This window comes from Phoenix dactylifera, chromosome 4, assembly GCF_051530095.1.
Source record: "Phoenix dactylifera cultivar Ajwa chromosome 4, Ajwa_hap1_PhDact_Kaust_v1.1, whole genome shotgun sequence".
In the NCBI taxonomy this organism is placed as follows: Eukaryota; Viridiplantae; Streptophyta; class Magnoliopsida; order Arecales; family Arecaceae; genus Phoenix; species Phoenix dactylifera.
The window spans coordinates 36,785,896-36,803,452 of NC_143193.1; the positions used below are offsets into that span (position 1 = coordinate 36,785,896).

Consider the following 17,557-nt stretch of genomic DNA (forward strand, 5'->3'; position numbering starts at 1 on the left):
CAGTTTATTTTCGGGGGAAAAAAATTATCCGAAGAGGAAAAGCCAAAAGCCGAAAAAATAAAAATAAATATTATCAAAAAATAAAAAAGTGGGCAAAAAATAAAAAGGGGTGCAAGACGAGGACTTCCCAGGGGGTCACCCATCCTAGTACTACTCTCGCCCAAGCACGCTTAACTGCGGAGTTCTGATGGGATCCGGTGCATTAGGGCTGGTATGATCGCACCCATGACATGCCCATCGAAACACCCTTTTATGACAAAGCAGCAGACCTCGACGGCCCGGGACATTCGCGCTGCCGGGGCCGTTCTGGCGTAGGATTCAATGCGCTGTTCCGCTATGCGGCATGGCACCGCCAGTCTCCGGACTCAGTTTATTTTCGGGGGGAAAAAATTATCCGAAGAGGAAAAGCCAAAAGCCAAAAAATTAAAAATAAATATTATTAAAAAATAAAAAAGCGGGCAAAAAATAAAAAGGGTGCAACACGAGGACTTCCCAGGGGGTCACCCATCCTAGTACTTCTCTCGCCCAAGCACGCTTAACTGCGGAGTTATGATGGGATCCGGTGCATTAGTGCTGGTATGATCGTACCCATGACATGCCCTTCGAAACTCCCTTTAATGACAAAGCAGCAGACCGCGACGGCCCGAGACATTCGCGCTGCCGGGGCCGTTCTGGCGTAGGATTCAACGCGCTGTTCCGCTATGCGGCATGGCACCGCCAGTCTCCGGACTCAGTTTATTTTCGGGAAAAAAAATTATCCGAAGAGGAAAAGCCAAAAGCCGAAAAATTAAAAATAAATATTATCAAAAAATAAAAAAGCGGGCAAAAAATAAAAAGGGTGCAACACGAGGACTTCCCAGGGGGTCACCCATCCTAGTACTACTCTCGCCCAAGCACGCTTAACTGCGGAGTTCTGATCGGATCCGGTGCATTAGTGCTGGTATGATCGCACCCATGACATGCCCTTCGAAACTCCCATTTATGACGAAGCAGCAGACCTCGACGGCCCGAGGCATTCGCGCTGCCGGGGCCGTTCTGGCGTAGGATTCAACGCGCTGTTCCGCTATGCGGCATGGCACCGCGAGTCTCCGGACTCAGTTTATTTTCGGGGGAAAAAAATTATCCGAAGAGGAAAAGCCAAAAGCCGACAAATTAAAAATAAATATTATCAAAAAATAAAAAAACGGGCAAAAAATAAAAGGGGTGCAACACGAGGACTTCCCAGGGGGTCACCCATCCTAGTACTACTCTCGCCCAAGCACGCTTAACTACGGAGTTCTGATGGGATCCGGTGCATTAGTGCTGGTATGATCGCACCCTTGACATGCCCATCGAAACTCCCTTTTATGACAAAGCAGCAGACCTCGACGGCCCGAGACATTCGCGCCGCCGGGGCCGTTCTGGCGTAGGATTCAACGCGCTGGTCCCGCTATGCGGCATAGCACCGCCAGTCTCCGGACTCAGTTTATTTTCGGGGGAAAAAAATTATCCGAAGAGGAAAAGCCAAAAGCCGAAAAATTAAAAATAAATATTATCAAAAAATAAAAAAGTGGAGAAAAAAATAAAAAGGGTGCAACACGAGGACTTCCCAGGGGGTCACCCATCCTAGTACTACTCTCGCCCAAGCACGCTTAACTGCGGAGTTCTGATGGGATCCGGTGCATTAGTGCTGGTATGATCGCACCCATGACATGCCCATCGAAACACCCTTTTATGACAAAGCAGCAGACCTCGACGGCCCGAGACATTCGCGCTGCCGGGGCCGTTCTGGCGTAGGATTCAATGCGCTGTTCCGCTATGCGGCATGGCACCGCGAGTCTCCGGACTCAGTTTATTTTCGGGGGAAAAAAATATCCGAAGAGGAAAAGCCAAAAGCCGAAAAATTAAAAATAAATATTATCAAAAAATAAAAAAGTGGGCAAAAAATAAAAAGGGGTGCAAGACGAGGACTTCCCAGGGGGTCACCCATCCTAGTACTACTCTCGCCCAAGCACGCTTAACTGCGGAGTTCTGATGGGATCCGGTGCATTAGGGCTGGTATGATCGCACCCATGACATGCCCATCGAAACACCCTTTTATGACAAAGCAGCAGACCTCGACGGCCCGAGACATTCGCGCTGCCGGGGCCGTTCTGGCGTAGGATTCAATGCGCTGTTCCGCTATGCGGCATGGCACCGCGAGTCTCCGGACTCAGTTTATTTTCGAGGGAAAAAAATTATCCGAAGAGGAAAAGCCAAAAGCCAAAAAATTAAAAATAAATGTTATCAAAAAAGAAAAATGCGGGCAAAACATAAAAGGGGTGCAACACGAGGACTTCCCAGGGGGTCACCCATCCTAGTACTACTCTCGCCCAAGCACGCTTAACTGCGGAGTTCTGATGGGATCCGGTGCATTAGTGCTGGTATGATCGCACCCATGACATGCCCATCGAAACTCCCTTTTATGACAAAGCAGCAGACCTCGACGGCCCGAGACATTCGCGCTGCCGGGGCCGTTCTCGCGTAGGATTCAACGCGCTGGTCCCGCTATGCGGCATGGCACCGCCAGTCTCCGGACCCAGTTTATTGTCGGGGGAAAAAAATTATCCGAAGAGGAAAAGCCAAAAGCCAAAAAATTAAAAATAAATATTATCAAAAAATAAAAAAGCGGGGAAAAAATAAAAAGGGTGCAACACGAGGACTTCCCAGGGGGTCACCCATCCTAGTACTTCTCTCGCCCAAGCACGCTTAACTGCGGAGTTATGATGGGATCCGGTGCATTAGTGCTGGTATGATCACACCCATGACATGCCCTTCGAAACTCCCTTTTATGACAAAGCAGCAGACCGCGACGGCCCGAGACATTCGCGCTGCCGGGGCCGTTCTGGCGTAGGATTCAACGCGCTGTTCCGCTATGCGGCATGGCACCGCCAGTCTCCGGACTCAGTTTATTTTCGAAAAAAAAAATTATCCAAAGAGGAAAAGCCAAAAGCCGAAAAATTAAAAATAAATATTATCAAAAAATAAAAAAGCGGGCAAAAAATAAAAAGGGTGCAACACGAGGACTTCCCAGGGGGTCACCCATCCTAGTACTACTCTCGCCCAAGCACGCTTAACTGCGGAGTTCTGATGGGATCCGGTGCATTAGTGCTGGTATGATCGCACCCATGACATGCCCTTCGAAACTCCCTTTTATGACAAAGCAGCAGACCTCGACGGCCCGAGACATTCACGCTGCCGGGGCCGTTCTGGCGTAGGATTCAACGCGCTGGTCCCGCTATGCGGCATGGCACCGCCAGTCTCCGGACTCAGTTTATTGTCGGGGAAAAAAAATTATCCGAAGACGAAAAGCCAAAAGCCGAAAAATTAAAAATAAATATTATCAAAAAATAAAAAAGCGGGCAAAAAATAAAAAGGGTGCAACACGAGGACTTCCCAGGGGGTCACCCATCCTAGTACTACTCTCGCCCAAGCACGCTTAACTGCGGAGTTCTCATGGGATCCGGTGCATTAGTGCTGGTATGATCGCACCCAAGACATGCCCTTCGAAACTCCCTTTTAAGACAAAGCAGCAGACCTCGACGACCCGAGACATTCGCGCTGCCGGGGCCGTTCTGGCGTATGATTCAACGCGCTGTTCCGCTATGCGGCATGGCACCGCCAGTCTCCGGACTCAGTTTATTTTCGGGGGGAAAAAATTATCCGAAGAGGAAAAGCCAAAAGCCAAAAAATTAAAAATAAATATTATTAAAAAATAAAAAAGCGGGCAAAAAATAAAAAGGGTGCAACACGAGGACTTCCCAGGGGGTCACCCATCCTAGTACTTCTCTCGCCCAAGCACGCTTAACTGCGGAGTTATGATGGGATCCGGTGCATTAGTGCTGGTATGATCGCACCCATGACATGCCCTTCGAAACTCCCATTAATGACAAAGCAGCAGACCGCGACGGCCCGAGACATTCGCGCTGCCGGGGCCGTTCTGGCGTAGGATTCAACGCGCTGTTCCGCTATGCGGCATGGCACCGCCAGTCTCCGAACTCAGTTTATTTTCGGGAAAAAAAATTATCCGAAGAGGAAAAGCCAAAAGCCGAAAAATTAAAAATAAATATTATCAAAAAATAAAAAAGCGGGCAAAAAATAAAAAGGGTGCAACACGAGGACTTCCCAGGGGGTCACCCATCCTAGTACTACTCTCGCCCAAGCACGCTTAACTGCGGAGTTCTGATCGGATCCGGTGCATTAGTGCTGGTATGATCGCACCCATGACATGCCCTTCGAAACTCCCTTTTATGACGAAGCAGCAGACCTCGACGGCCCGAGGCATTCGCGCTGCCGGGGCCGTTCTGGCGTAGGATTCAACGCGCTGTTCCGCTATGCGGCATGGCACCGCGAGTCTCCGGACTCAGTTTATTTTCGGGGGAAAAAAATTATCCGAAGAGGAAAAGCCAAAAGCCGACAAATTAAAAATAAATATTATCAAAAAATAAAAAAGCGGGCAAAAAATAAAAGGGGTGCAACACGAGGACTTCCCAGGGGGTCACCCATCCTAGTACTACTCTCGCCCAAGCACGCTTAACTGCGGAGTTCTGATGGGATCCGGTGCATTAGTGCTGGTATGATCGCACCCATGACATGCCCATCGAAACTCCCTTTTATGACAAAGCAGCAGACCTCGACGGCCCGAGACATTCGCGCCGCCGGGGCCGTTCTGGCGTAGGATTCAACGCGCTGGTCCCGCTATGCGGCATAGCACCGCCAGTCTCCGGACTCAGTTTATTTTCGGGGGAAAAAAATTATCCGAAGAGGAAAAGCCAAAAGCCGAAAAATTAAAAATAAATATTATCAAAAAATAAAAAAGTGGAGAAAAAAATAAAAAGGGTGCAACACGAGGACTTCCCAGGGGGTCACCCATCCTAGTACTACTCTCGCCCAAGCACGCTTAACTGCGGAGTTCTGATGGGATCCGGTGCATTAGTGCTGGTATGATTGCACCCATGACATGCCCATCGAAACACCCTTTTATGACAAAGCAGCAGACCTCGACGGCCCGAGACATTCGCGCTGCCGGGGCCGTTCTGGCGTAGGATTCAATGCGCTGTTCCGCTATGCGGCATGGCACCGCGAGTCTCCGGACTCAGTTTATTTTCGGGGGAAAAAAATTATCCGAAGAGGAAAAGCCAAAAGCCGAAAAAATAAAAATAAATATTATCAAAAAATAAAAAAGTGGGCAAAAAATAAAAAGGGGTGCAAGACGAGGACTTCCCAGGGGGTCACCCATCCTAGTACTACTCTCGCCCAAGCACGCTTAACTGCGGAGTTCTGATGGGATCCGGTGCATTAGGGCTGGTATGATCGCACCCATGACATGCCCATCGAAACACCCTTTTATGACAAAGCAGCAGACCTCGACGGCCCGGGACATTCGCGCTGCCGGGGCCGTTCTGGCGTAGGATTCAATGCGCTGTTCCGCTATGCGGCATGGCACCGCCAGTCTCCGGACTCAGTTTATTTTCGGGGGGAAAAAATTATCCGAAGAGGAAAAGCCAAAAGCCAAAAAATTAAAAATAAATATTATTAAAAAATAAAAAAGCGGGCAAAAAATAAAAAGGGTGCAACACGAGGACTTCCCAGGGGGTCACCCATCCTAGTACTTCTCTCGCCCAAGCACGCTTAACTGCGGAGTTATGATGGGATCCGGTGCATTAGTGCTGGTATGATCGTACCCATGACATGCCCTTCGAAACTCCCTTTAATGACAAAGCAGCAGACCGCGACGGCCCGAGACATTCGCGCTGCCGGGGCCGTTCTGGCGTAGGATTCAACGCGCTGTTCCGCTATGCGGCATGGCACCGCCAGTCTCCGGACTCAGTTTATTTTCGGGAAAAAAAATTATCCGAAGAGGAAAAGCCAAAAGCCGAAAAATTAAAAATAAATATTATCAAAAAATAAAAAAGCGGGCAAAAAATAAAAAGGGTGCAACACGAGGACTTCCCAGGGGGTCACCCATCCTAGTACTACTCTCGCCCAAGCACGCTTAACTGCGGAGTTCTGATCGGATCCGGTGCATTAGTGCTGGTATGATCGCACCCATGACATGCCCTTCGAAACTCCCATTTATGACGAAGCAGCAGACCTCGACGGCCCGAGGCATTCGCGCTGCCGGGGCCGTTCTGGCGTAGGATTCAACGCGCTGTTCCGCTATGCGGCATGGCACCGCGAGTCTCCGGACTCAGTTTATTTTCGGGGGAAAAAAATTATCCGAAGAGGAAAAGCCAAAAGCCGACAAATTAAAAATAAATATTATCAAAAAATAAAAAAAGGGGCAAAAAATAAAAGGGGTGCAATACGAGGACTTCCCAGGGGGTCACCCATCCTAGTACTACTCTCGCCCAAGCACGCTTAACTACGGAGTTCTGATGGGATCCGGTGCATTAGTGCTGGTATGATCGCACCCTTGACATGCCCATCGAAACTCCCTTTTATGACAAAGCAGCAGACCTCGACGGCCCGAGACATTCGCGCCGCCGGGGCCGTTCTGGCGTAGGATTCAACGCGCTGGTCCCGCTATGCGGCATAGCACCGCCAGTCTCCGGACTCAGTTTATTTTCGGGGGAAAAAAATTATCCGAAGAGGAAAAGCCAAAAGCCGAAAAATTAAAAATAAATATTATCAAAAAATAAAAAAGTGGAGAAAAAAATAAAAAGGGTGCAACACGAGGACTTCCCAGGGGGTCACCCATCCTAGTACTACTCTCGCCCAAGCACGCTTAACTGCGGAGTTCTGATGGGATCCGGTGCATTAGTGCTGGTATGATCGCACCCATGACATGCCCATCGAAACACCCTTTTATGACAAAGCAGCAGACCTCGACGGCCCGAGACATTCGCGCTGCCGGGGCCGTTCTGGCGTAGGATTCAATGCGCTGTTCCGCTATGCGGCATGGCACCGCGAGTCTCCGGACTCAGTTTATTTTCGGGGGAAAAAAAATATCCGAAGAGGAAAAGCCAAAAGCCGAAAAATTAAAAATAAATATTATCAAAAAATAAAAAAGTGGGCAAAAAATAAAAAGGGGTGCAAGACGAGGACTTCCCAGGGGGTCACCCATCCTAGTACTACTCTCGCCCAAGCACGCTTAACTGCGGAGTTCTGATGGGATCCGGTGCATTAGGGCTGGTATGATCGCACCCATGACATGCCCATCGAAACACCCTTTTATGACAAAGCAGCAGACCTCGACGGCCCGAGACATTCGCGCTGCCGGGGCCGTTCTGGCGTAGGATTCAATGCGCTGTTCCGCTATGCGGCATGGCACCGCGAGTCTCCGGACTCAGTTTATTTTCGAGGGAAAAAAATTATCCGAAGAGGAAAAGCCAAAAGCCAAAAAATTAAAAATAAATGTTATCAAAAAAGAAAAATGCGGGCAAAACATAAAAGGGGTGCAACACGAGGACTTCCCAGGGGGTCACCCATCCTAGTACTACTCTCGCCCAAGCACGCTTAACTGCGGAGTTCTGATGGGATCCGGTGCATTAGTGCTGGTATGATCGCACCCATGACATGCCCATCGAAACTCCCTTTTATGACAAAGCAGCAGACCTCGACGGCCCGAGACATTCGCGCTGCCGGGGCCGTTCTCGCGTAGGATTCAACGCGCTGGTCCCGCTATGCGGCATGGCACCGCCAGTCTCCGGACCCAGTTTATTGTCGGGGGAAAAAAATTATCCGAAGAGGAAAAGCCAAAAGCCAAAAAATTAAAAATAAATATTATCAAAAAATAAAAAAGCGGGGAAAAAATAAAAAGGGTGCAACACGAGGACTTCCCAGGGGGTCACCCATCCTAGTACTTCTCTCGCCCAAGCACGCTTAACTGCGGAGTTATGATGGGATCCGGTGCATTAGTGCTGGTATGATCACACCCATGACATGCCCTTCGAAACTCCCTTTTATGACAAAGCAGCAGACCGCGACGGCCCGAGACATTCGCGCTGCCGGGGCCGTTCTGGCGTAGGATTCAACGCGCTGTTCCGCTATGCGGCATGGCACCGCCAGTCTCCGGACTCAGTTTATTTTCGGAAAAAAAAATTATCCGAAGAGGAAAAGCCAAAAGCCGAAAAATTAAAAATAAATATTATCAAAAAATAAAAAAGCGGGCAAAAAATAAAAAGGGTGCAACACGAGGACTTCCCAGGGGGTCACCCATCCTAGTACTACTCTCGCCCAAGCACGCTTAACTACGGAGTTCTGATGGGATCCGGTGCATTAGTGCTGGTATGATCGCACCCATGACATGCCCTTCGAAACTCCCTTTTATGACAAAGCAGCAGACCTCGACGGCCCGAGACATTCACGCTGCCGGGGCCGTTCTGGCGTAGGATTCAACGCGCTGGTCCCGCTATGCGGCATGGCACCGCCAGTCTCCGGACTCAGTTTATTGTCGGGGGAAAAAAATTATCCGAAGAGGAAAAGCCAAAAGCCGAAAAATTAAAAATAAATATTATCAAAAAATAAAAAAGCGGGCAAAAAATAAAAAGGGTGCAACACGAGGACTTCCCAGGGGGTCACCCATCCTAGTACTACTCTCACCCAAGCACGCTTAACTGCGGAGTTCTGATGGGATCCGGTGCATTAGTGCTGGTATGATCGCACCCAAGACATGCCCTTCGAAACTCCCTTTTAAGACAAAGCAGCAGACCTCGACGGCCCGAGACATTCGCGCTGCCGGGGCCGTTCTGGCGTATGATTCAACGCGCTGTTCCGCTATGCGGCATGGCACCGCCAGTCTCCGGACTCAGTTTATTTTCTGGGGGAAAAAATTATCCGAAGAGGAAAAGCCAAAAGCCAAAAAATTAAAAATAAATATTACCAAAAAATAAAAAAGCGGGCAAAAAATAAAAAGGGTGCAACACGAGGACTTCCCAGGGGGTCACCCATCCTAGTACTTCTCTCGCCCAAGCACGCTTAACTGCGGAGTTATGATGGGATCCGGTGCATTAGTGCTGGTATGATCGCACCCAAGACATGCCCTTCGAAACTCCCTTTTAAGACAAAGCAGCAGACCTCGACGGCCCGAGACATTCGCGCTGCCGGGGCCGTTCTGGCGTATGATTCAACGCGCTGTTCCGCTATGCGGCATGGCACCGCCAGTCTCCGGACTCAGTTTATTTTCTGGGGGAAAAAATTATCCGAAGAGGAAAAGCCAAAAGCCAAAAAAATAAAAATAAATATTACCAAAAAATAAAAAAGCGGGCAAAAAATAAAAAGGGTGCAACATGAGGACTTCCTAGGGGGTCACCCATCCTAGTACTACTCTCGCCCAAGCACGCTTAACTGCGGAGTTCTGATAGGATCCGCTGCATTAGTGCTAGTATGATCGCACCCAAGACATGCCCTTCGAAACTCCCTTTTATGACAAAGTAGCAGACCTCGACGGCCCGAGACATTCGCGCTGCCGGGGCCGTTCTGGCGTAGGATTCAACACGCTGTTCCGCTATGCGGCATGGCACCGCCAGTCTCCGGACTCAGTTTATTTTCGGGGGGAAAAAATTATCCGAAGAGGAAAAGCCAAAAGCCAAAAAATTAAAAATAAATGTTATCAAAAAAGAAAAATGCGGGCAAAAAATAAAAGGGGTGCAACACGAGGACTTCCCAGGGGGTCACCCATCCTAGTACTACTCTCGCCCAAGCACGCTTAACTGCGGAGTTCTGATGGGATCCGGTGCATTAGTGCTGGTATGATCGCACCCATGATATGCCCTTCGAAACTCCCTTTTATGACAAAGCAGCAGACCTCGACGGCCCGAGACATTCGCGCTGCCGGGGTCGTTCTGGCGTAGTATTCAACGCGCTGGTCCCGCTATGCGGCATGGCACCGCCAGTCTCCGGACCCAGTTTATTGTCGGGGGAAAAAAATTATCCGAAGAGGAAAAGCCAAAAGCCAAAAAATTAAAAATAAATATTATCAAAAAATAAAAAAGCGGGCAAAAAATAAAAAGGGTGCAACACGAGGACTTCCCAGGGGGTCACCCATCCTAGTACTTCTCTCGCCCAAGCACGCTTAACTGCGGAGTTATGATGGGATCCGGTGCATTAGTGCTGGTATGATCACACCCATGACATGCCCTTCGAAACTCCCTTTTATGACAAAGCAGCAGACCGCGACGGCCCGAGACATTCGCGCTGCCGGGGCCGTTCTGGCGTAGGATTCAACGCGCTGTTCCGCTATGCGGCATGGCACCGCCAGTCTCCGGACTCAGTTTATTTTCGGAAAAAAAAATTATCCGAAGAGGAAAAGCCAAAAGCCGAAAAATTAAAAATAAATATTATCAAAAAATAAAAAAGCGGGCAAAAAATAAAAAGGGTGCAACACAAGGACTTCCCTGGGGGTCACCCATCCTAGTACTACTCTCGCCCAAGCATGCTTAACTGCGGAGTTCTGATAGGATCCGGTGCATTAGTGCTGGTATGATCGCACCCAAGACATGCCCTTCGAAACTCCCTTTTATGACAAAGTAGCAGACCTCGACGGCCCGAGACATTCGCGCTGCCGGGGCCGTTCTGGCGTAGGATTCAACACGCTGTTCCGCTATGCGGCATGGCACCGCCAGTCTCCGGACTCAGTTTATTTTCGGGGGAAAAAAATTATCCGAAGAGGAAAAGCCAAAAGCCGAAAAATAAAAAATAAATGTTATCAAAAAATAAAAAACCGGGCAAAAAATAAAAGGGGTGCAACACGAGGACTTCCCAGGGGGTCACCCATCCTAGTACTACTCTCGCCCAAGCACGCTTAACTGCGGAGTTTTGATGGGATATGGTGCATTAGTGCTGGTATGATCGCACCCATGACATGCCCTTCGAAACTCCCTTTTATGACAAAGCAGCAGACCTCGACGGCCCGAGACATTCGCGCTGCCGGGACCGTTCTGGCGTAGGATTCAACGCGCTGTTCCGCTATGCGGCATGGCACCGCCAGTCTCCGGACTCAGTTTATTATCGGGAGAAAAAATTATCCAAAGAGGAAAAGCCAAAAGCCAAAAAATTAAAAATAAATATTATCAAAAAATAAAAAAGCGGGCAAAAAAAAAAAAGGGTGCAACATGAGGACTTCCCAGGGGGTCACCCATCCTAGTACTACTCTCGCCCAAGCACGCTTAACTGCGGAGTTCTGATAAGATCCGGTGCATTAGTGCTGGTATGATTGCACCCAAGACATGCCCTTCGAAACTCCCTTTTATGACAAAGCAGCAGACCTCGACGGCCCGAGACATTCGCGCTGCCGGGGCCGTTCTGGCGTAGGATTCAACACGCTCTTCCGCTATGCGGCATGGCACCGCCAGTCTCCGGACTCAGTTTATTTTCGGGGGAAAAAAATTATCCGAAGAGGAAAAGCCAAAAGCCGAAAAATAAAAAATAAATGTTATCAAAAAATAAAAAAGCGGGCAAAAATTAAAAGGGGTGCAACACGAGGACTTCCCAGGGGGTCACCCATCCTAGTACTACTCTCGCCCAAGCACGCTTAACTGCGGAGTTCTGATGGGATCCGGTGCATTAGTGCTGGTATGATCGCACCCATGACATGCCCTTCGAAACTCCCTTTTATGACAAAGCAGCAGACCTTGACGGCCCGAGACATTCGCGCTGCCGGGGCCATTCTGGCGTAGGATTCAACGCGCTGTTCCGCTATGCGGCATGGCACCGCCAGTCTCCGGACTCAGTTTATTTTCGGGGGGAAAAAATTATCCGAAGAGGAAAAGCCAAAAGCCAAAAAATTAAAAATAAATATTATCAAAAAATAAAAAAGCGGGCAAAAAATAAAAAGGGTGCAACACGAGGACTTCCCAGGGGGTCACCCATCCTAGTACTACTCTCGCCCAAGCACGCTTAACTGCGGAGTTCTGATCGGATCCGGCGCATTAGTGCTGGTATGATCGCACCCATGACATGCCCTTCGAAACTCCCTTTTATGACAAAGCAGCAGACCTCGACGGCCCGAGGCATTCGCGCTGCCGGGGCCGTTCTGGTGTAGGATTCAACGCGCTGTTCCGCTATGCGGCATGGCACCGCGAGTCTCCGGACTCAGTTTATTTTCGGGGGAAAAAAATTATCCGAAGAGGAAAAGCCAAAAGCCGAAAAATTAAAAATAAATATTATCAAAAAATAAAAAAGCGGGCAAAAAATAAAAGGGGTGCAACACGAGGACTTCCCAGGGGGTCACCCATCCTAGTACTACTCTCGCCCAAGCACGCTTAACTGCGGAGTTATGATGGGATCCGGTGCATTAGTGCTGGTATGATCGCACCCATGACATGCCCATCGAAACTCCCTTTTATGACAAAGCAGCAGACCTCGACGGCCCGAGACATTCGCGCTGCCGGGGCCGTTCTGGCGTAGGATTCAACGCGCTGTTCCGCTATGCGGCATGGCACCGCGAGTCTCCGGACTCAGTTTATTTTCGGGGGAAAAAAATTATCCGAAGAGGAAAAGCCAAAAGCCGAAAAATTAAAAATAAATATTATCAAAAAATAAAAAAGCGGGCAAAAAATAAAAGGGGTGCAACACGAGGACTTCCCAGGGGGTCACCCATCCTAGTACTACTCTCGCCCAAGCACGCTTAACTGCGGAGTTCTGATGGGATCCGGTGCATTAGTGCTGGTATGATCGCACCCATGACATGCCCTTCGAAACTCCCTTTTATGACAAAGCAGCAGACCTCGACGGCCCGAGACATTCGCGCTGCCGGGGCCGTTCTGGCGTAGGATTCAACGCGCTGTTCCGCTATGCGGCATGGCACCGCGAGCCTCCGGACTCAGTTTATTTTCGAGGGAAAAAAATTATCCGAAATGGAAAAGCCAAAAGCCGAAAAATTAAAAATAAATATTATCAAAAAATAAAAAAGCGGGCAAAAAATAAAAGGGGTGCAACACGAGGACTTCCCAGGGGGTCACCCATCCTAGTACTACTCTCGCCCAAGCACGCTTAACTGCGGAGTTCTGATAGGATCCGGTGCATTAGTGCTGGTATGATTGCACCCAAGACATGCCCTTCGAAACTCCCTTTTATGACAAAGCAGCAGACCTCGACGGCCCGAGACATTCGCGCTGCCGGGGCCGTTCTGGCGTAGGATTCAACACGCTCTTCCGCTATGCGGCATGGCACCGCCAGTCTCCGGACTCAGTTTATTTTCGGGGGAAAAAAATTATCCGAAGAGGAAAAGCCAAAAGCCGAAAAATAAAAAATAAATGTTATCAAAAAATAAAAAAGCGGGCAAAAAATAAAAGGGGTGCAACACGAGGACTTTCCAGGGGGTCACCCATCCTAGTACTACTCTCGCCCAAGCACGCTTAACTGCGGAGTTCTGATGGGATCCGGTGCATTAGTGCTGGTATGATCGCACCCATGACATGCCCTTCGAAACTCCCTTTTATGACAAAGCAGCAGACCTTGACGGCCCGAGACATTCGCGCTGCCGGGGCCATTCTGGCGTAGGATTCAACGCGCTGTTCCGCTATGCGGCATGGCACCGCCAGTCTCCGGACTCAGTTTATTTTCGGGGGGAAAAAATTATCCGAAGAGGAAAAGCCAAAAGCCAAAAAATTAAAAATAAATATTATCAAAAAATAAAAAAGCGGGCAAAAAATAAAAGGGTGCAACACGAGGACTTCCCAGGGGGTCACCCATCCTAGTACTACTCTCGCCCAAGCACGCTTAACTGCGGAGTTCTGATCGGATCCGGCGCATTAGTGCTGGTATGATCGCACCCATGACATGCCCTTCGAAACTCCCTTTTATGACAAAGCAGCAGACCTCGACGGCCCGAGGCATTCGCGCTGCCGGGGCCGTTCTGGTGTAGGATTCAACGCGCTGTTCCGCTATGCGGCATGGCACCGCGAGTCTCCGGACTCAGTTTATTTTCGGGGGAAAAAAATTATCCGAAGAGGAAAAGCCAAAAGCCGAAAAATTAAAAATAAATATTATCAAAAAATAAAAAAGCGGGCAAAAAATAAAAGGGGTGCAACACGAGGACTTCCCAGGGGGTCACCCATCCTAGTACTACTCTCGCCCAAGCACGCTTAACTGCGGAGTTATGATGGGATCCGGTGCATTAGTGCTGGTATGATCGCACCCATGACATGCCCATCGAAACTCCCTTTTATGACAAAGCAGCAGACCTCGACGGCCCGAGACATTCGCGCCGCCGGGGCCGTTCTGGCGTAGGATTCAACGCGCTGGTCCCGCTATGCGGCATGGCACCGCCAGTCTCCGGACTCAGTTTATTTTCGGGGGAAAAAAATTATCCGAAGAGGAAAAGCCAAAAGCCGAAAAATTAAAAATAAATATTATCAAAAAATAAAAAAGTGGAGAAAAAAATAAAAAGGGTGCAACACGAGGACTTCCCTGGGGGTCACCCATCCTAGTACTACTCTCGCCCAAGCACGCTTAACTGCGGAGTTCTGATGGGATCCGGTGCATTAGTGCTGGTATGATCGCACCCATGACATGCCCTTCGAAACTCCCTTTTATGACAAAGCAGCAGACCTTGACGGCCCGAGACATTCGCGCTGCCGGGGCCATTCTGGCGTAGGATTCAACGCGCTGTTCCGCTATGCGGCATGGCACCGCCAGTCTCCGGACTCAGTTTATTTTCGGGGGGAAAAAATTATCCGAAGAGGAAAAGCCAAAAGCCAAAAAATTAAAAATAAATATTATCAAAAAATAAAAAAGCGGGCAAAAAATAAAAAGGGTGCAACACGAGGACTTCCCAGGGGGTCACCCATCCTAGTACTACTCTCGCCCAAGCACGCTTAACTGCGGAGTTCTGATCGGATCCGGCGCATTAGTGCTGGTATGATCGCACCCATGACATGCCCTTCGAAACTCCCTTTTATGACAAAGCAGCAGACCTCGACGGCCCGAGGCATTCGCGCTGCCGGGGCCGTTCTGGTGTAGGATTCAACGCGCTGTTCCGCTATGCGGCATGGCACCGCGAGTCTCCGGACTCAGTTTATTTTCGGGGGAAAAAAATTATCCGAAGAGGAAAAGCCAAAAGCCGAAAAATTAAAAATAAATATTATCAAAAAATAAAAAAGCGGGCAAAAAATAAAAGGGGTGCAACACGAGGACTTCCCAGGGGGTCACCCATCCTAGTACTACTCTCGCCCAAGCACGCTTAACTGCGGAGTTATGATGGGATCCGGTGCATTAGTGCTGGTATGATCGCACCCATGACATGCCCATCGAAACTCCCTTTTATGACAAAGCAGCAGACCTCGACGGCCCGAGACATTCGCGCCGCCGGGGCCGTTCTGGCGTAGGATTCAACGCGCTGGTCCCGCTATGCGGCATGGCACCGCCAGTCTCCGGACTCAGTTTATTTTCGGGGGAAAAAAATTATCCGAAGAGGAAAAGCCAAAAGCCGAAAAATTAAAAATAAATATTATCAAAAAATAAAAAAGTGGAGAAAAAAATAAAAAGGGTGCAACACGAGGACTTCCCTGGGGGTCACCCATCCTAGTACTACTCTCGCCCAAGCACGCTTAACTGCGGAGTTCTGATGGGATCCGGTGCATTAGTGCTGGTATGATCGCACCCATGACATGCCCTTCGAAACTCCCTTTTATGACAAAGCAGCAGACCTTGACGGCCCGAGACATTCGCGCTGCCGGGGCCATTCTGGCGTAGGATTCAACGCGCTGTTCCGCTATGCGGCATGGCACCGCCAGTCTCCGGACTCAGTTTATTTTCGGGGGGAAAAAATTATCCGAAGAGGAAAAGCCAAAAGCCAAAAAATTAAAAATAAATATTATCAAAAAATAAAAAAGCGGGCAAAAAATAAAAAGGGTGCAACACGAGGACTTCCCAGGGGGTCACCCATCCTAGTACTACTCTCGCCCAAGCACGCTTAACTGCGGAGTTCTGATCGGATCCGGCGCATTAGTGCTGGTATGATCGCACCCATGACATGCCTTTCGAAACTCCCTTTTATGACAAAGCAGCAGACCTCGACGGCCCGAGGCATTCGCGCTGCCGGGGCCGTTCTGGTGTAGGATTCAACGCGCTGTTCCGCTATGCGGCATGGCACCGCGAGTCTCCGGACTCAGTTTATTTTCGGGGGAAAAAAATTATCCGAAGAGGAAAAGCCAAAAGCCGAAAAATTAAAAATAAATATTATCAAAAAATAAAAAAGCGGGCAAAAAATAAAAGGGGTGCAACACGAGGACTTCCCAGGGGGTCACCCATCCTAGTACTACTCTCGCCCAAGCACGCTTAACTGCGGAGTTATGATGGGATCCGGTGCATTAGTGCTGGTATGATCGCACCCATGACATGCCCATCGAAACTCCCTTTTATGACAAAGCAGCAGACCTCGACGGCCCGAGACATTCGCGCCGCCGGGGCCGTTCTGGCGTAGGATTCAACGCGCTGGTCCCGCTATGCGGCATGGCACCGCCAGTCTCCGGACTCAGTTTATTTTCGGGGGAAAAAAATTATCCGAAGAGGAAAAGCCAAAAGCCGAAAAATTAAAAATAAATATTATCAAAAAATAAAAAAGTGGAGAAAAAAATAAAAAGGGTGCAACACGAGGACTTCCCTGGGGGTCACCCATCGTAGTACTACTCTCGCCCAAGCACGCTTAACTGCGGAGTTCTGATGGGATCCGGTGCATTAGTGCTGGTATGATCGCACCCATGACATGCCCTTCGAAACTCCCTTTTATGACAAAGCAGCAGACCTCGACGGCCCGAGACATTCGCGCTGCCGGGGCCGTTCTGGCGTAGGATTCAACGCGCTGTTCCGCTATGCGGCATGGCACCGCGAGTCTCCGGACTCAGTTTATTTTCGGGGGAAAAAAATTATCCGAAGAGGAAAAGCCAAAAGCCGAAAAATTAAAAATAAATATTATCAAAAAATAAAAAAGCGGGCAAAAAATAAAAGGGGTGCAACACGAGGACTTCCCAGTGGGTCACCCATCCTAGTACTACTCTCGCCCAAGCACGCTTAACTGCGGAGTTCTGATGGGATCCGGTGCATTAGTGCTGGTATGATCGCACCAATGACATGCCCTTCGAAACTCCCTTTTATGACAAAGCAGCAGACCTCGACGGCCCGAGACATTCGCGCTGCCGGGGCCGTTCTGGCGTAGGATTCAACGCGCTGTTCCGCTATGCGGCATGGCACCGCGAGCCTCCGGACTCAGTTTATTTTCGAGGGAAAAAAATTATCCGAAATGGAAAAGCCAAAAGCCGAAAAATTAAAAATAAATATTATCAAAAAATAAAAAAGCGGGCAAAAAATAAAAGGGGTGCAACACGAGGACTTCCCAGGGGGTCACCCATCCTAGTACTACTCTCGCCCAAGCACGCTTAACTGCGGAGTTCTGATAGGATCCGGTGCATTAGTGCTGGTATGATTGCACCCAAGACATGCCCTTCGAAACTCCCTTTTATGACAAAGCAGCAGACCTCGACGGCCCGAGACATTCGCGCTGCCGGGGCCGTTCTGGCGTAGGATTCAACACGCTCTTCCGCTATGCGGCATGGCACCGCCAGTCTCCGGACTCAGTTTATTTTCGGGGGAAAAAAAT

At 49.3% G+C, this 17,557-nt stretch overlaps 44 non-coding genes and 4 pseudogenes across 44 annotated transcripts; all 48 read right to left on the reverse strand.

Moving 5' to 3' along the window:
- Positions 1-106: 106 nt before the first annotated feature.
- On the reverse strand, positions 107-225 carry LOC149761403 (5S ribosomal RNA). The gene has a single exon (XR_016405592.1). It is a non-coding gene; the product is annotated as a 5S ribosomal RNA (ribosomal RNA).
- Positions 226-471: 246 nt separating this feature from the next.
- On the reverse strand, positions 472-590 carry LOC149761404 (5S ribosomal RNA; annotated as a pseudogene).
- A 245-nt stretch (positions 591-835) lies between these two features.
- On the reverse strand, positions 836-954 carry LOC149761405 (5S ribosomal RNA). The gene has a single exon (XR_016404273.1). It is a non-coding gene; the product is annotated as a 5S ribosomal RNA (ribosomal RNA).
- A 246-nt stretch (positions 955-1,200) lies between these two features.
- Positions 1,201-1,319, reverse strand: LOC149761406 (5S ribosomal RNA). Its single transcript, XR_016412500.1, has one exon. It is a non-coding gene; the product is annotated as a 5S ribosomal RNA (ribosomal RNA).
- A 248-nt stretch (positions 1,320-1,567) lies between these two features.
- LOC149761407 (5S ribosomal RNA) lies at positions 1,568-1,686 on the reverse strand. The gene has a single exon (XR_016412113.1). It is a non-coding gene; the product is annotated as a 5S ribosomal RNA (ribosomal RNA).
- Positions 1,687-1,932: 246 nt separating this feature from the next.
- LOC149761408 (5S ribosomal RNA) lies at positions 1,933-2,051 on the reverse strand. Its single transcript, XR_016405593.1, has one exon. It is a non-coding gene; the product is annotated as a 5S ribosomal RNA (ribosomal RNA).
- A 246-nt stretch (positions 2,052-2,297) lies between these two features.
- LOC149761409 (5S ribosomal RNA) lies at positions 2,298-2,416 on the reverse strand. Its single transcript, XR_016409996.1, has one exon. It is a non-coding gene; the product is annotated as a 5S ribosomal RNA (ribosomal RNA).
- Positions 2,417-2,663: 247 nt separating this feature from the next.
- On the reverse strand, positions 2,664-2,782 carry LOC149761410 (5S ribosomal RNA). The gene has a single exon (XR_016407643.1). It is a non-coding gene; the product is annotated as a 5S ribosomal RNA (ribosomal RNA).
- A 245-nt stretch (positions 2,783-3,027) lies between these two features.
- Positions 3,028-3,146, reverse strand: LOC149761411 (5S ribosomal RNA). Its single transcript, XR_016412114.1, has one exon. It is a non-coding gene; the product is annotated as a 5S ribosomal RNA (ribosomal RNA).
- A 247-nt stretch (positions 3,147-3,393) lies between these two features.
- On the reverse strand, positions 3,394-3,512 carry LOC149761412 (5S ribosomal RNA). Its single transcript, XR_016401397.1, has one exon. It is a non-coding gene; the product is annotated as a 5S ribosomal RNA (ribosomal RNA).
- A 246-nt stretch (positions 3,513-3,758) lies between these two features.
- Positions 3,759-3,877, reverse strand: LOC149761413 (5S ribosomal RNA). Its single transcript, XR_016406652.1, has one exon. It is a non-coding gene; the product is annotated as a 5S ribosomal RNA (ribosomal RNA).
- Positions 3,878-4,122: 245 nt separating this feature from the next.
- Positions 4,123-4,241, reverse strand: LOC149761414 (5S ribosomal RNA). The gene has a single exon (XR_016404274.1). It is a non-coding gene; the product is annotated as a 5S ribosomal RNA (ribosomal RNA).
- A 246-nt stretch (positions 4,242-4,487) lies between these two features.
- On the reverse strand, positions 4,488-4,606 carry LOC149761415 (5S ribosomal RNA). The gene has a single exon (XR_016409997.1). It is a non-coding gene; the product is annotated as a 5S ribosomal RNA (ribosomal RNA).
- A 248-nt stretch (positions 4,607-4,854) lies between these two features.
- On the reverse strand, positions 4,855-4,973 carry LOC149761416 (5S ribosomal RNA). Its single transcript, XR_016412886.1, has one exon. It is a non-coding gene; the product is annotated as a 5S ribosomal RNA (ribosomal RNA).
- Positions 4,974-5,220: 247 nt separating this feature from the next.
- Positions 5,221-5,339, reverse strand: LOC149761417 (5S ribosomal RNA). Its single transcript, XR_016405595.1, has one exon. It is a non-coding gene; the product is annotated as a 5S ribosomal RNA (ribosomal RNA).
- Positions 5,340-5,585: 246 nt separating this feature from the next.
- Positions 5,586-5,704, reverse strand: LOC149761418 (5S ribosomal RNA; annotated as a pseudogene).
- Positions 5,705-5,949: 245 nt separating this feature from the next.
- Positions 5,950-6,068, reverse strand: LOC149761419 (5S ribosomal RNA). The gene has a single exon (XR_016404275.1). It is a non-coding gene; the product is annotated as a 5S ribosomal RNA (ribosomal RNA).
- A 246-nt stretch (positions 6,069-6,314) lies between these two features.
- On the reverse strand, positions 6,315-6,433 carry LOC149761420 (5S ribosomal RNA). Its single transcript, XR_016410079.1, has one exon. It is a non-coding gene; the product is annotated as a 5S ribosomal RNA (ribosomal RNA).
- A 248-nt stretch (positions 6,434-6,681) lies between these two features.
- LOC149761421 (5S ribosomal RNA) lies at positions 6,682-6,800 on the reverse strand. Its single transcript, XR_016412115.1, has one exon. It is a non-coding gene; the product is annotated as a 5S ribosomal RNA (ribosomal RNA).
- Positions 6,801-7,047: 247 nt separating this feature from the next.
- LOC149761422 (5S ribosomal RNA) lies at positions 7,048-7,166 on the reverse strand. Its single transcript, XR_016405596.1, has one exon. It is a non-coding gene; the product is annotated as a 5S ribosomal RNA (ribosomal RNA).
- A 246-nt stretch (positions 7,167-7,412) lies between these two features.
- On the reverse strand, positions 7,413-7,531 carry LOC149761423 (5S ribosomal RNA). The gene has a single exon (XR_016409998.1). It is a non-coding gene; the product is annotated as a 5S ribosomal RNA (ribosomal RNA).
- Positions 7,532-7,778: 247 nt separating this feature from the next.
- On the reverse strand, positions 7,779-7,897 carry LOC149761424 (5S ribosomal RNA). Its single transcript, XR_016407644.1, has one exon. It is a non-coding gene; the product is annotated as a 5S ribosomal RNA (ribosomal RNA).
- A 245-nt stretch (positions 7,898-8,142) lies between these two features.
- On the reverse strand, positions 8,143-8,261 carry LOC149761425 (5S ribosomal RNA). Its single transcript, XR_016412651.1, has one exon. It is a non-coding gene; the product is annotated as a 5S ribosomal RNA (ribosomal RNA).
- A 247-nt stretch (positions 8,262-8,508) lies between these two features.
- LOC149761426 (5S ribosomal RNA) lies at positions 8,509-8,627 on the reverse strand. The gene has a single exon (XR_016402355.1). It is a non-coding gene; the product is annotated as a 5S ribosomal RNA (ribosomal RNA).
- Positions 8,628-8,873: 246 nt separating this feature from the next.
- LOC149761427 (5S ribosomal RNA) lies at positions 8,874-8,992 on the reverse strand. The gene has a single exon (XR_016406654.1). It is a non-coding gene; the product is annotated as a 5S ribosomal RNA (ribosomal RNA).
- A 246-nt stretch (positions 8,993-9,238) lies between these two features.
- LOC149761428 (5S ribosomal RNA) lies at positions 9,239-9,357 on the reverse strand (annotated as a pseudogene).
- Positions 9,358-9,603: 246 nt separating this feature from the next.
- Positions 9,604-9,722, reverse strand: LOC149761429 (5S ribosomal RNA). Its single transcript, XR_016409999.1, has one exon. It is a non-coding gene; the product is annotated as a 5S ribosomal RNA (ribosomal RNA).
- Positions 9,723-9,969: 247 nt separating this feature from the next.
- Positions 9,970-10,088, reverse strand: LOC149761430 (5S ribosomal RNA). The gene has a single exon (XR_016407645.1). It is a non-coding gene; the product is annotated as a 5S ribosomal RNA (ribosomal RNA).
- A 245-nt stretch (positions 10,089-10,333) lies between these two features.
- On the reverse strand, positions 10,334-10,452 carry LOC149761431 (5S ribosomal RNA). Its single transcript, XR_016408283.1, has one exon. It is a non-coding gene; the product is annotated as a 5S ribosomal RNA (ribosomal RNA).
- Positions 10,453-10,698: 246 nt separating this feature from the next.
- On the reverse strand, positions 10,699-10,817 carry LOC149761432 (5S ribosomal RNA; annotated as a pseudogene).
- Positions 10,818-11,062: 245 nt separating this feature from the next.
- On the reverse strand, positions 11,063-11,181 carry LOC149761433 (5S ribosomal RNA). Its single transcript, XR_016408294.1, has one exon. It is a non-coding gene; the product is annotated as a 5S ribosomal RNA (ribosomal RNA).
- Positions 11,182-11,427: 246 nt separating this feature from the next.
- LOC149761434 (5S ribosomal RNA) lies at positions 11,428-11,546 on the reverse strand. The gene has a single exon (XR_016410000.1). It is a non-coding gene; the product is annotated as a 5S ribosomal RNA (ribosomal RNA).
- A 246-nt stretch (positions 11,547-11,792) lies between these two features.
- LOC149761435 (5S ribosomal RNA) lies at positions 11,793-11,911 on the reverse strand. The gene has a single exon (XR_016405712.1). It is a non-coding gene; the product is annotated as a 5S ribosomal RNA (ribosomal RNA).
- A 246-nt stretch (positions 11,912-12,157) lies between these two features.
- On the reverse strand, positions 12,158-12,276 carry LOC149761436 (5S ribosomal RNA). The gene has a single exon (XR_016405910.1). It is a non-coding gene; the product is annotated as a 5S ribosomal RNA (ribosomal RNA).
- Positions 12,277-12,522: 246 nt separating this feature from the next.
- On the reverse strand, positions 12,523-12,641 carry LOC149761437 (5S ribosomal RNA). Its single transcript, XR_016410001.1, has one exon. It is a non-coding gene; the product is annotated as a 5S ribosomal RNA (ribosomal RNA).
- A 246-nt stretch (positions 12,642-12,887) lies between these two features.
- LOC149761438 (5S ribosomal RNA) lies at positions 12,888-13,006 on the reverse strand. The gene has a single exon (XR_016403734.1). It is a non-coding gene; the product is annotated as a 5S ribosomal RNA (ribosomal RNA).
- A 246-nt stretch (positions 13,007-13,252) lies between these two features.
- LOC149761439 (5S ribosomal RNA) lies at positions 13,253-13,371 on the reverse strand. Its single transcript, XR_016403116.1, has one exon. It is a non-coding gene; the product is annotated as a 5S ribosomal RNA (ribosomal RNA).
- Positions 13,372-13,616: 245 nt separating this feature from the next.
- LOC149761440 (5S ribosomal RNA) lies at positions 13,617-13,735 on the reverse strand. Its single transcript, XR_016405713.1, has one exon. It is a non-coding gene; the product is annotated as a 5S ribosomal RNA (ribosomal RNA).
- A 246-nt stretch (positions 13,736-13,981) lies between these two features.
- Positions 13,982-14,100, reverse strand: LOC149761441 (5S ribosomal RNA). The gene has a single exon (XR_016405911.1). It is a non-coding gene; the product is annotated as a 5S ribosomal RNA (ribosomal RNA).
- Positions 14,101-14,348: 248 nt separating this feature from the next.
- LOC149761442 (5S ribosomal RNA) lies at positions 14,349-14,467 on the reverse strand. The gene has a single exon (XR_016401144.1). It is a non-coding gene; the product is annotated as a 5S ribosomal RNA (ribosomal RNA).
- A 246-nt stretch (positions 14,468-14,713) lies between these two features.
- On the reverse strand, positions 14,714-14,832 carry LOC149761443 (5S ribosomal RNA). The gene has a single exon (XR_016405714.1). It is a non-coding gene; the product is annotated as a 5S ribosomal RNA (ribosomal RNA).
- A 246-nt stretch (positions 14,833-15,078) lies between these two features.
- LOC149761444 (5S ribosomal RNA) lies at positions 15,079-15,197 on the reverse strand. The gene has a single exon (XR_016405913.1). It is a non-coding gene; the product is annotated as a 5S ribosomal RNA (ribosomal RNA).
- A 248-nt stretch (positions 15,198-15,445) lies between these two features.
- On the reverse strand, positions 15,446-15,564 carry LOC149761445 (5S ribosomal RNA). Its single transcript, XR_016401145.1, has one exon. It is a non-coding gene; the product is annotated as a 5S ribosomal RNA (ribosomal RNA).
- Positions 15,565-15,810: 246 nt separating this feature from the next.
- On the reverse strand, positions 15,811-15,929 carry LOC149761446 (5S ribosomal RNA). Its single transcript, XR_016405715.1, has one exon. It is a non-coding gene; the product is annotated as a 5S ribosomal RNA (ribosomal RNA).
- A 246-nt stretch (positions 15,930-16,175) lies between these two features.
- On the reverse strand, positions 16,176-16,294 carry LOC149761447 (5S ribosomal RNA). Its single transcript, XR_016405914.1, has one exon. It is a non-coding gene; the product is annotated as a 5S ribosomal RNA (ribosomal RNA).
- A 248-nt stretch (positions 16,295-16,542) lies between these two features.
- On the reverse strand, positions 16,543-16,661 carry LOC149761448 (5S ribosomal RNA). Its single transcript, XR_016401568.1, has one exon. It is a non-coding gene; the product is annotated as a 5S ribosomal RNA (ribosomal RNA).
- Positions 16,662-16,907: 246 nt separating this feature from the next.
- LOC149761449 (5S ribosomal RNA) lies at positions 16,908-17,026 on the reverse strand. The gene has a single exon (XR_016403931.1). It is a non-coding gene; the product is annotated as a 5S ribosomal RNA (ribosomal RNA).
- Positions 17,027-17,272: 246 nt separating this feature from the next.
- On the reverse strand, positions 17,273-17,391 carry LOC149761450 (5S ribosomal RNA). The gene has a single exon (XR_016403735.1). It is a non-coding gene; the product is annotated as a 5S ribosomal RNA (ribosomal RNA).
- Positions 17,392-17,557: the final 166 nt, after the last annotated feature.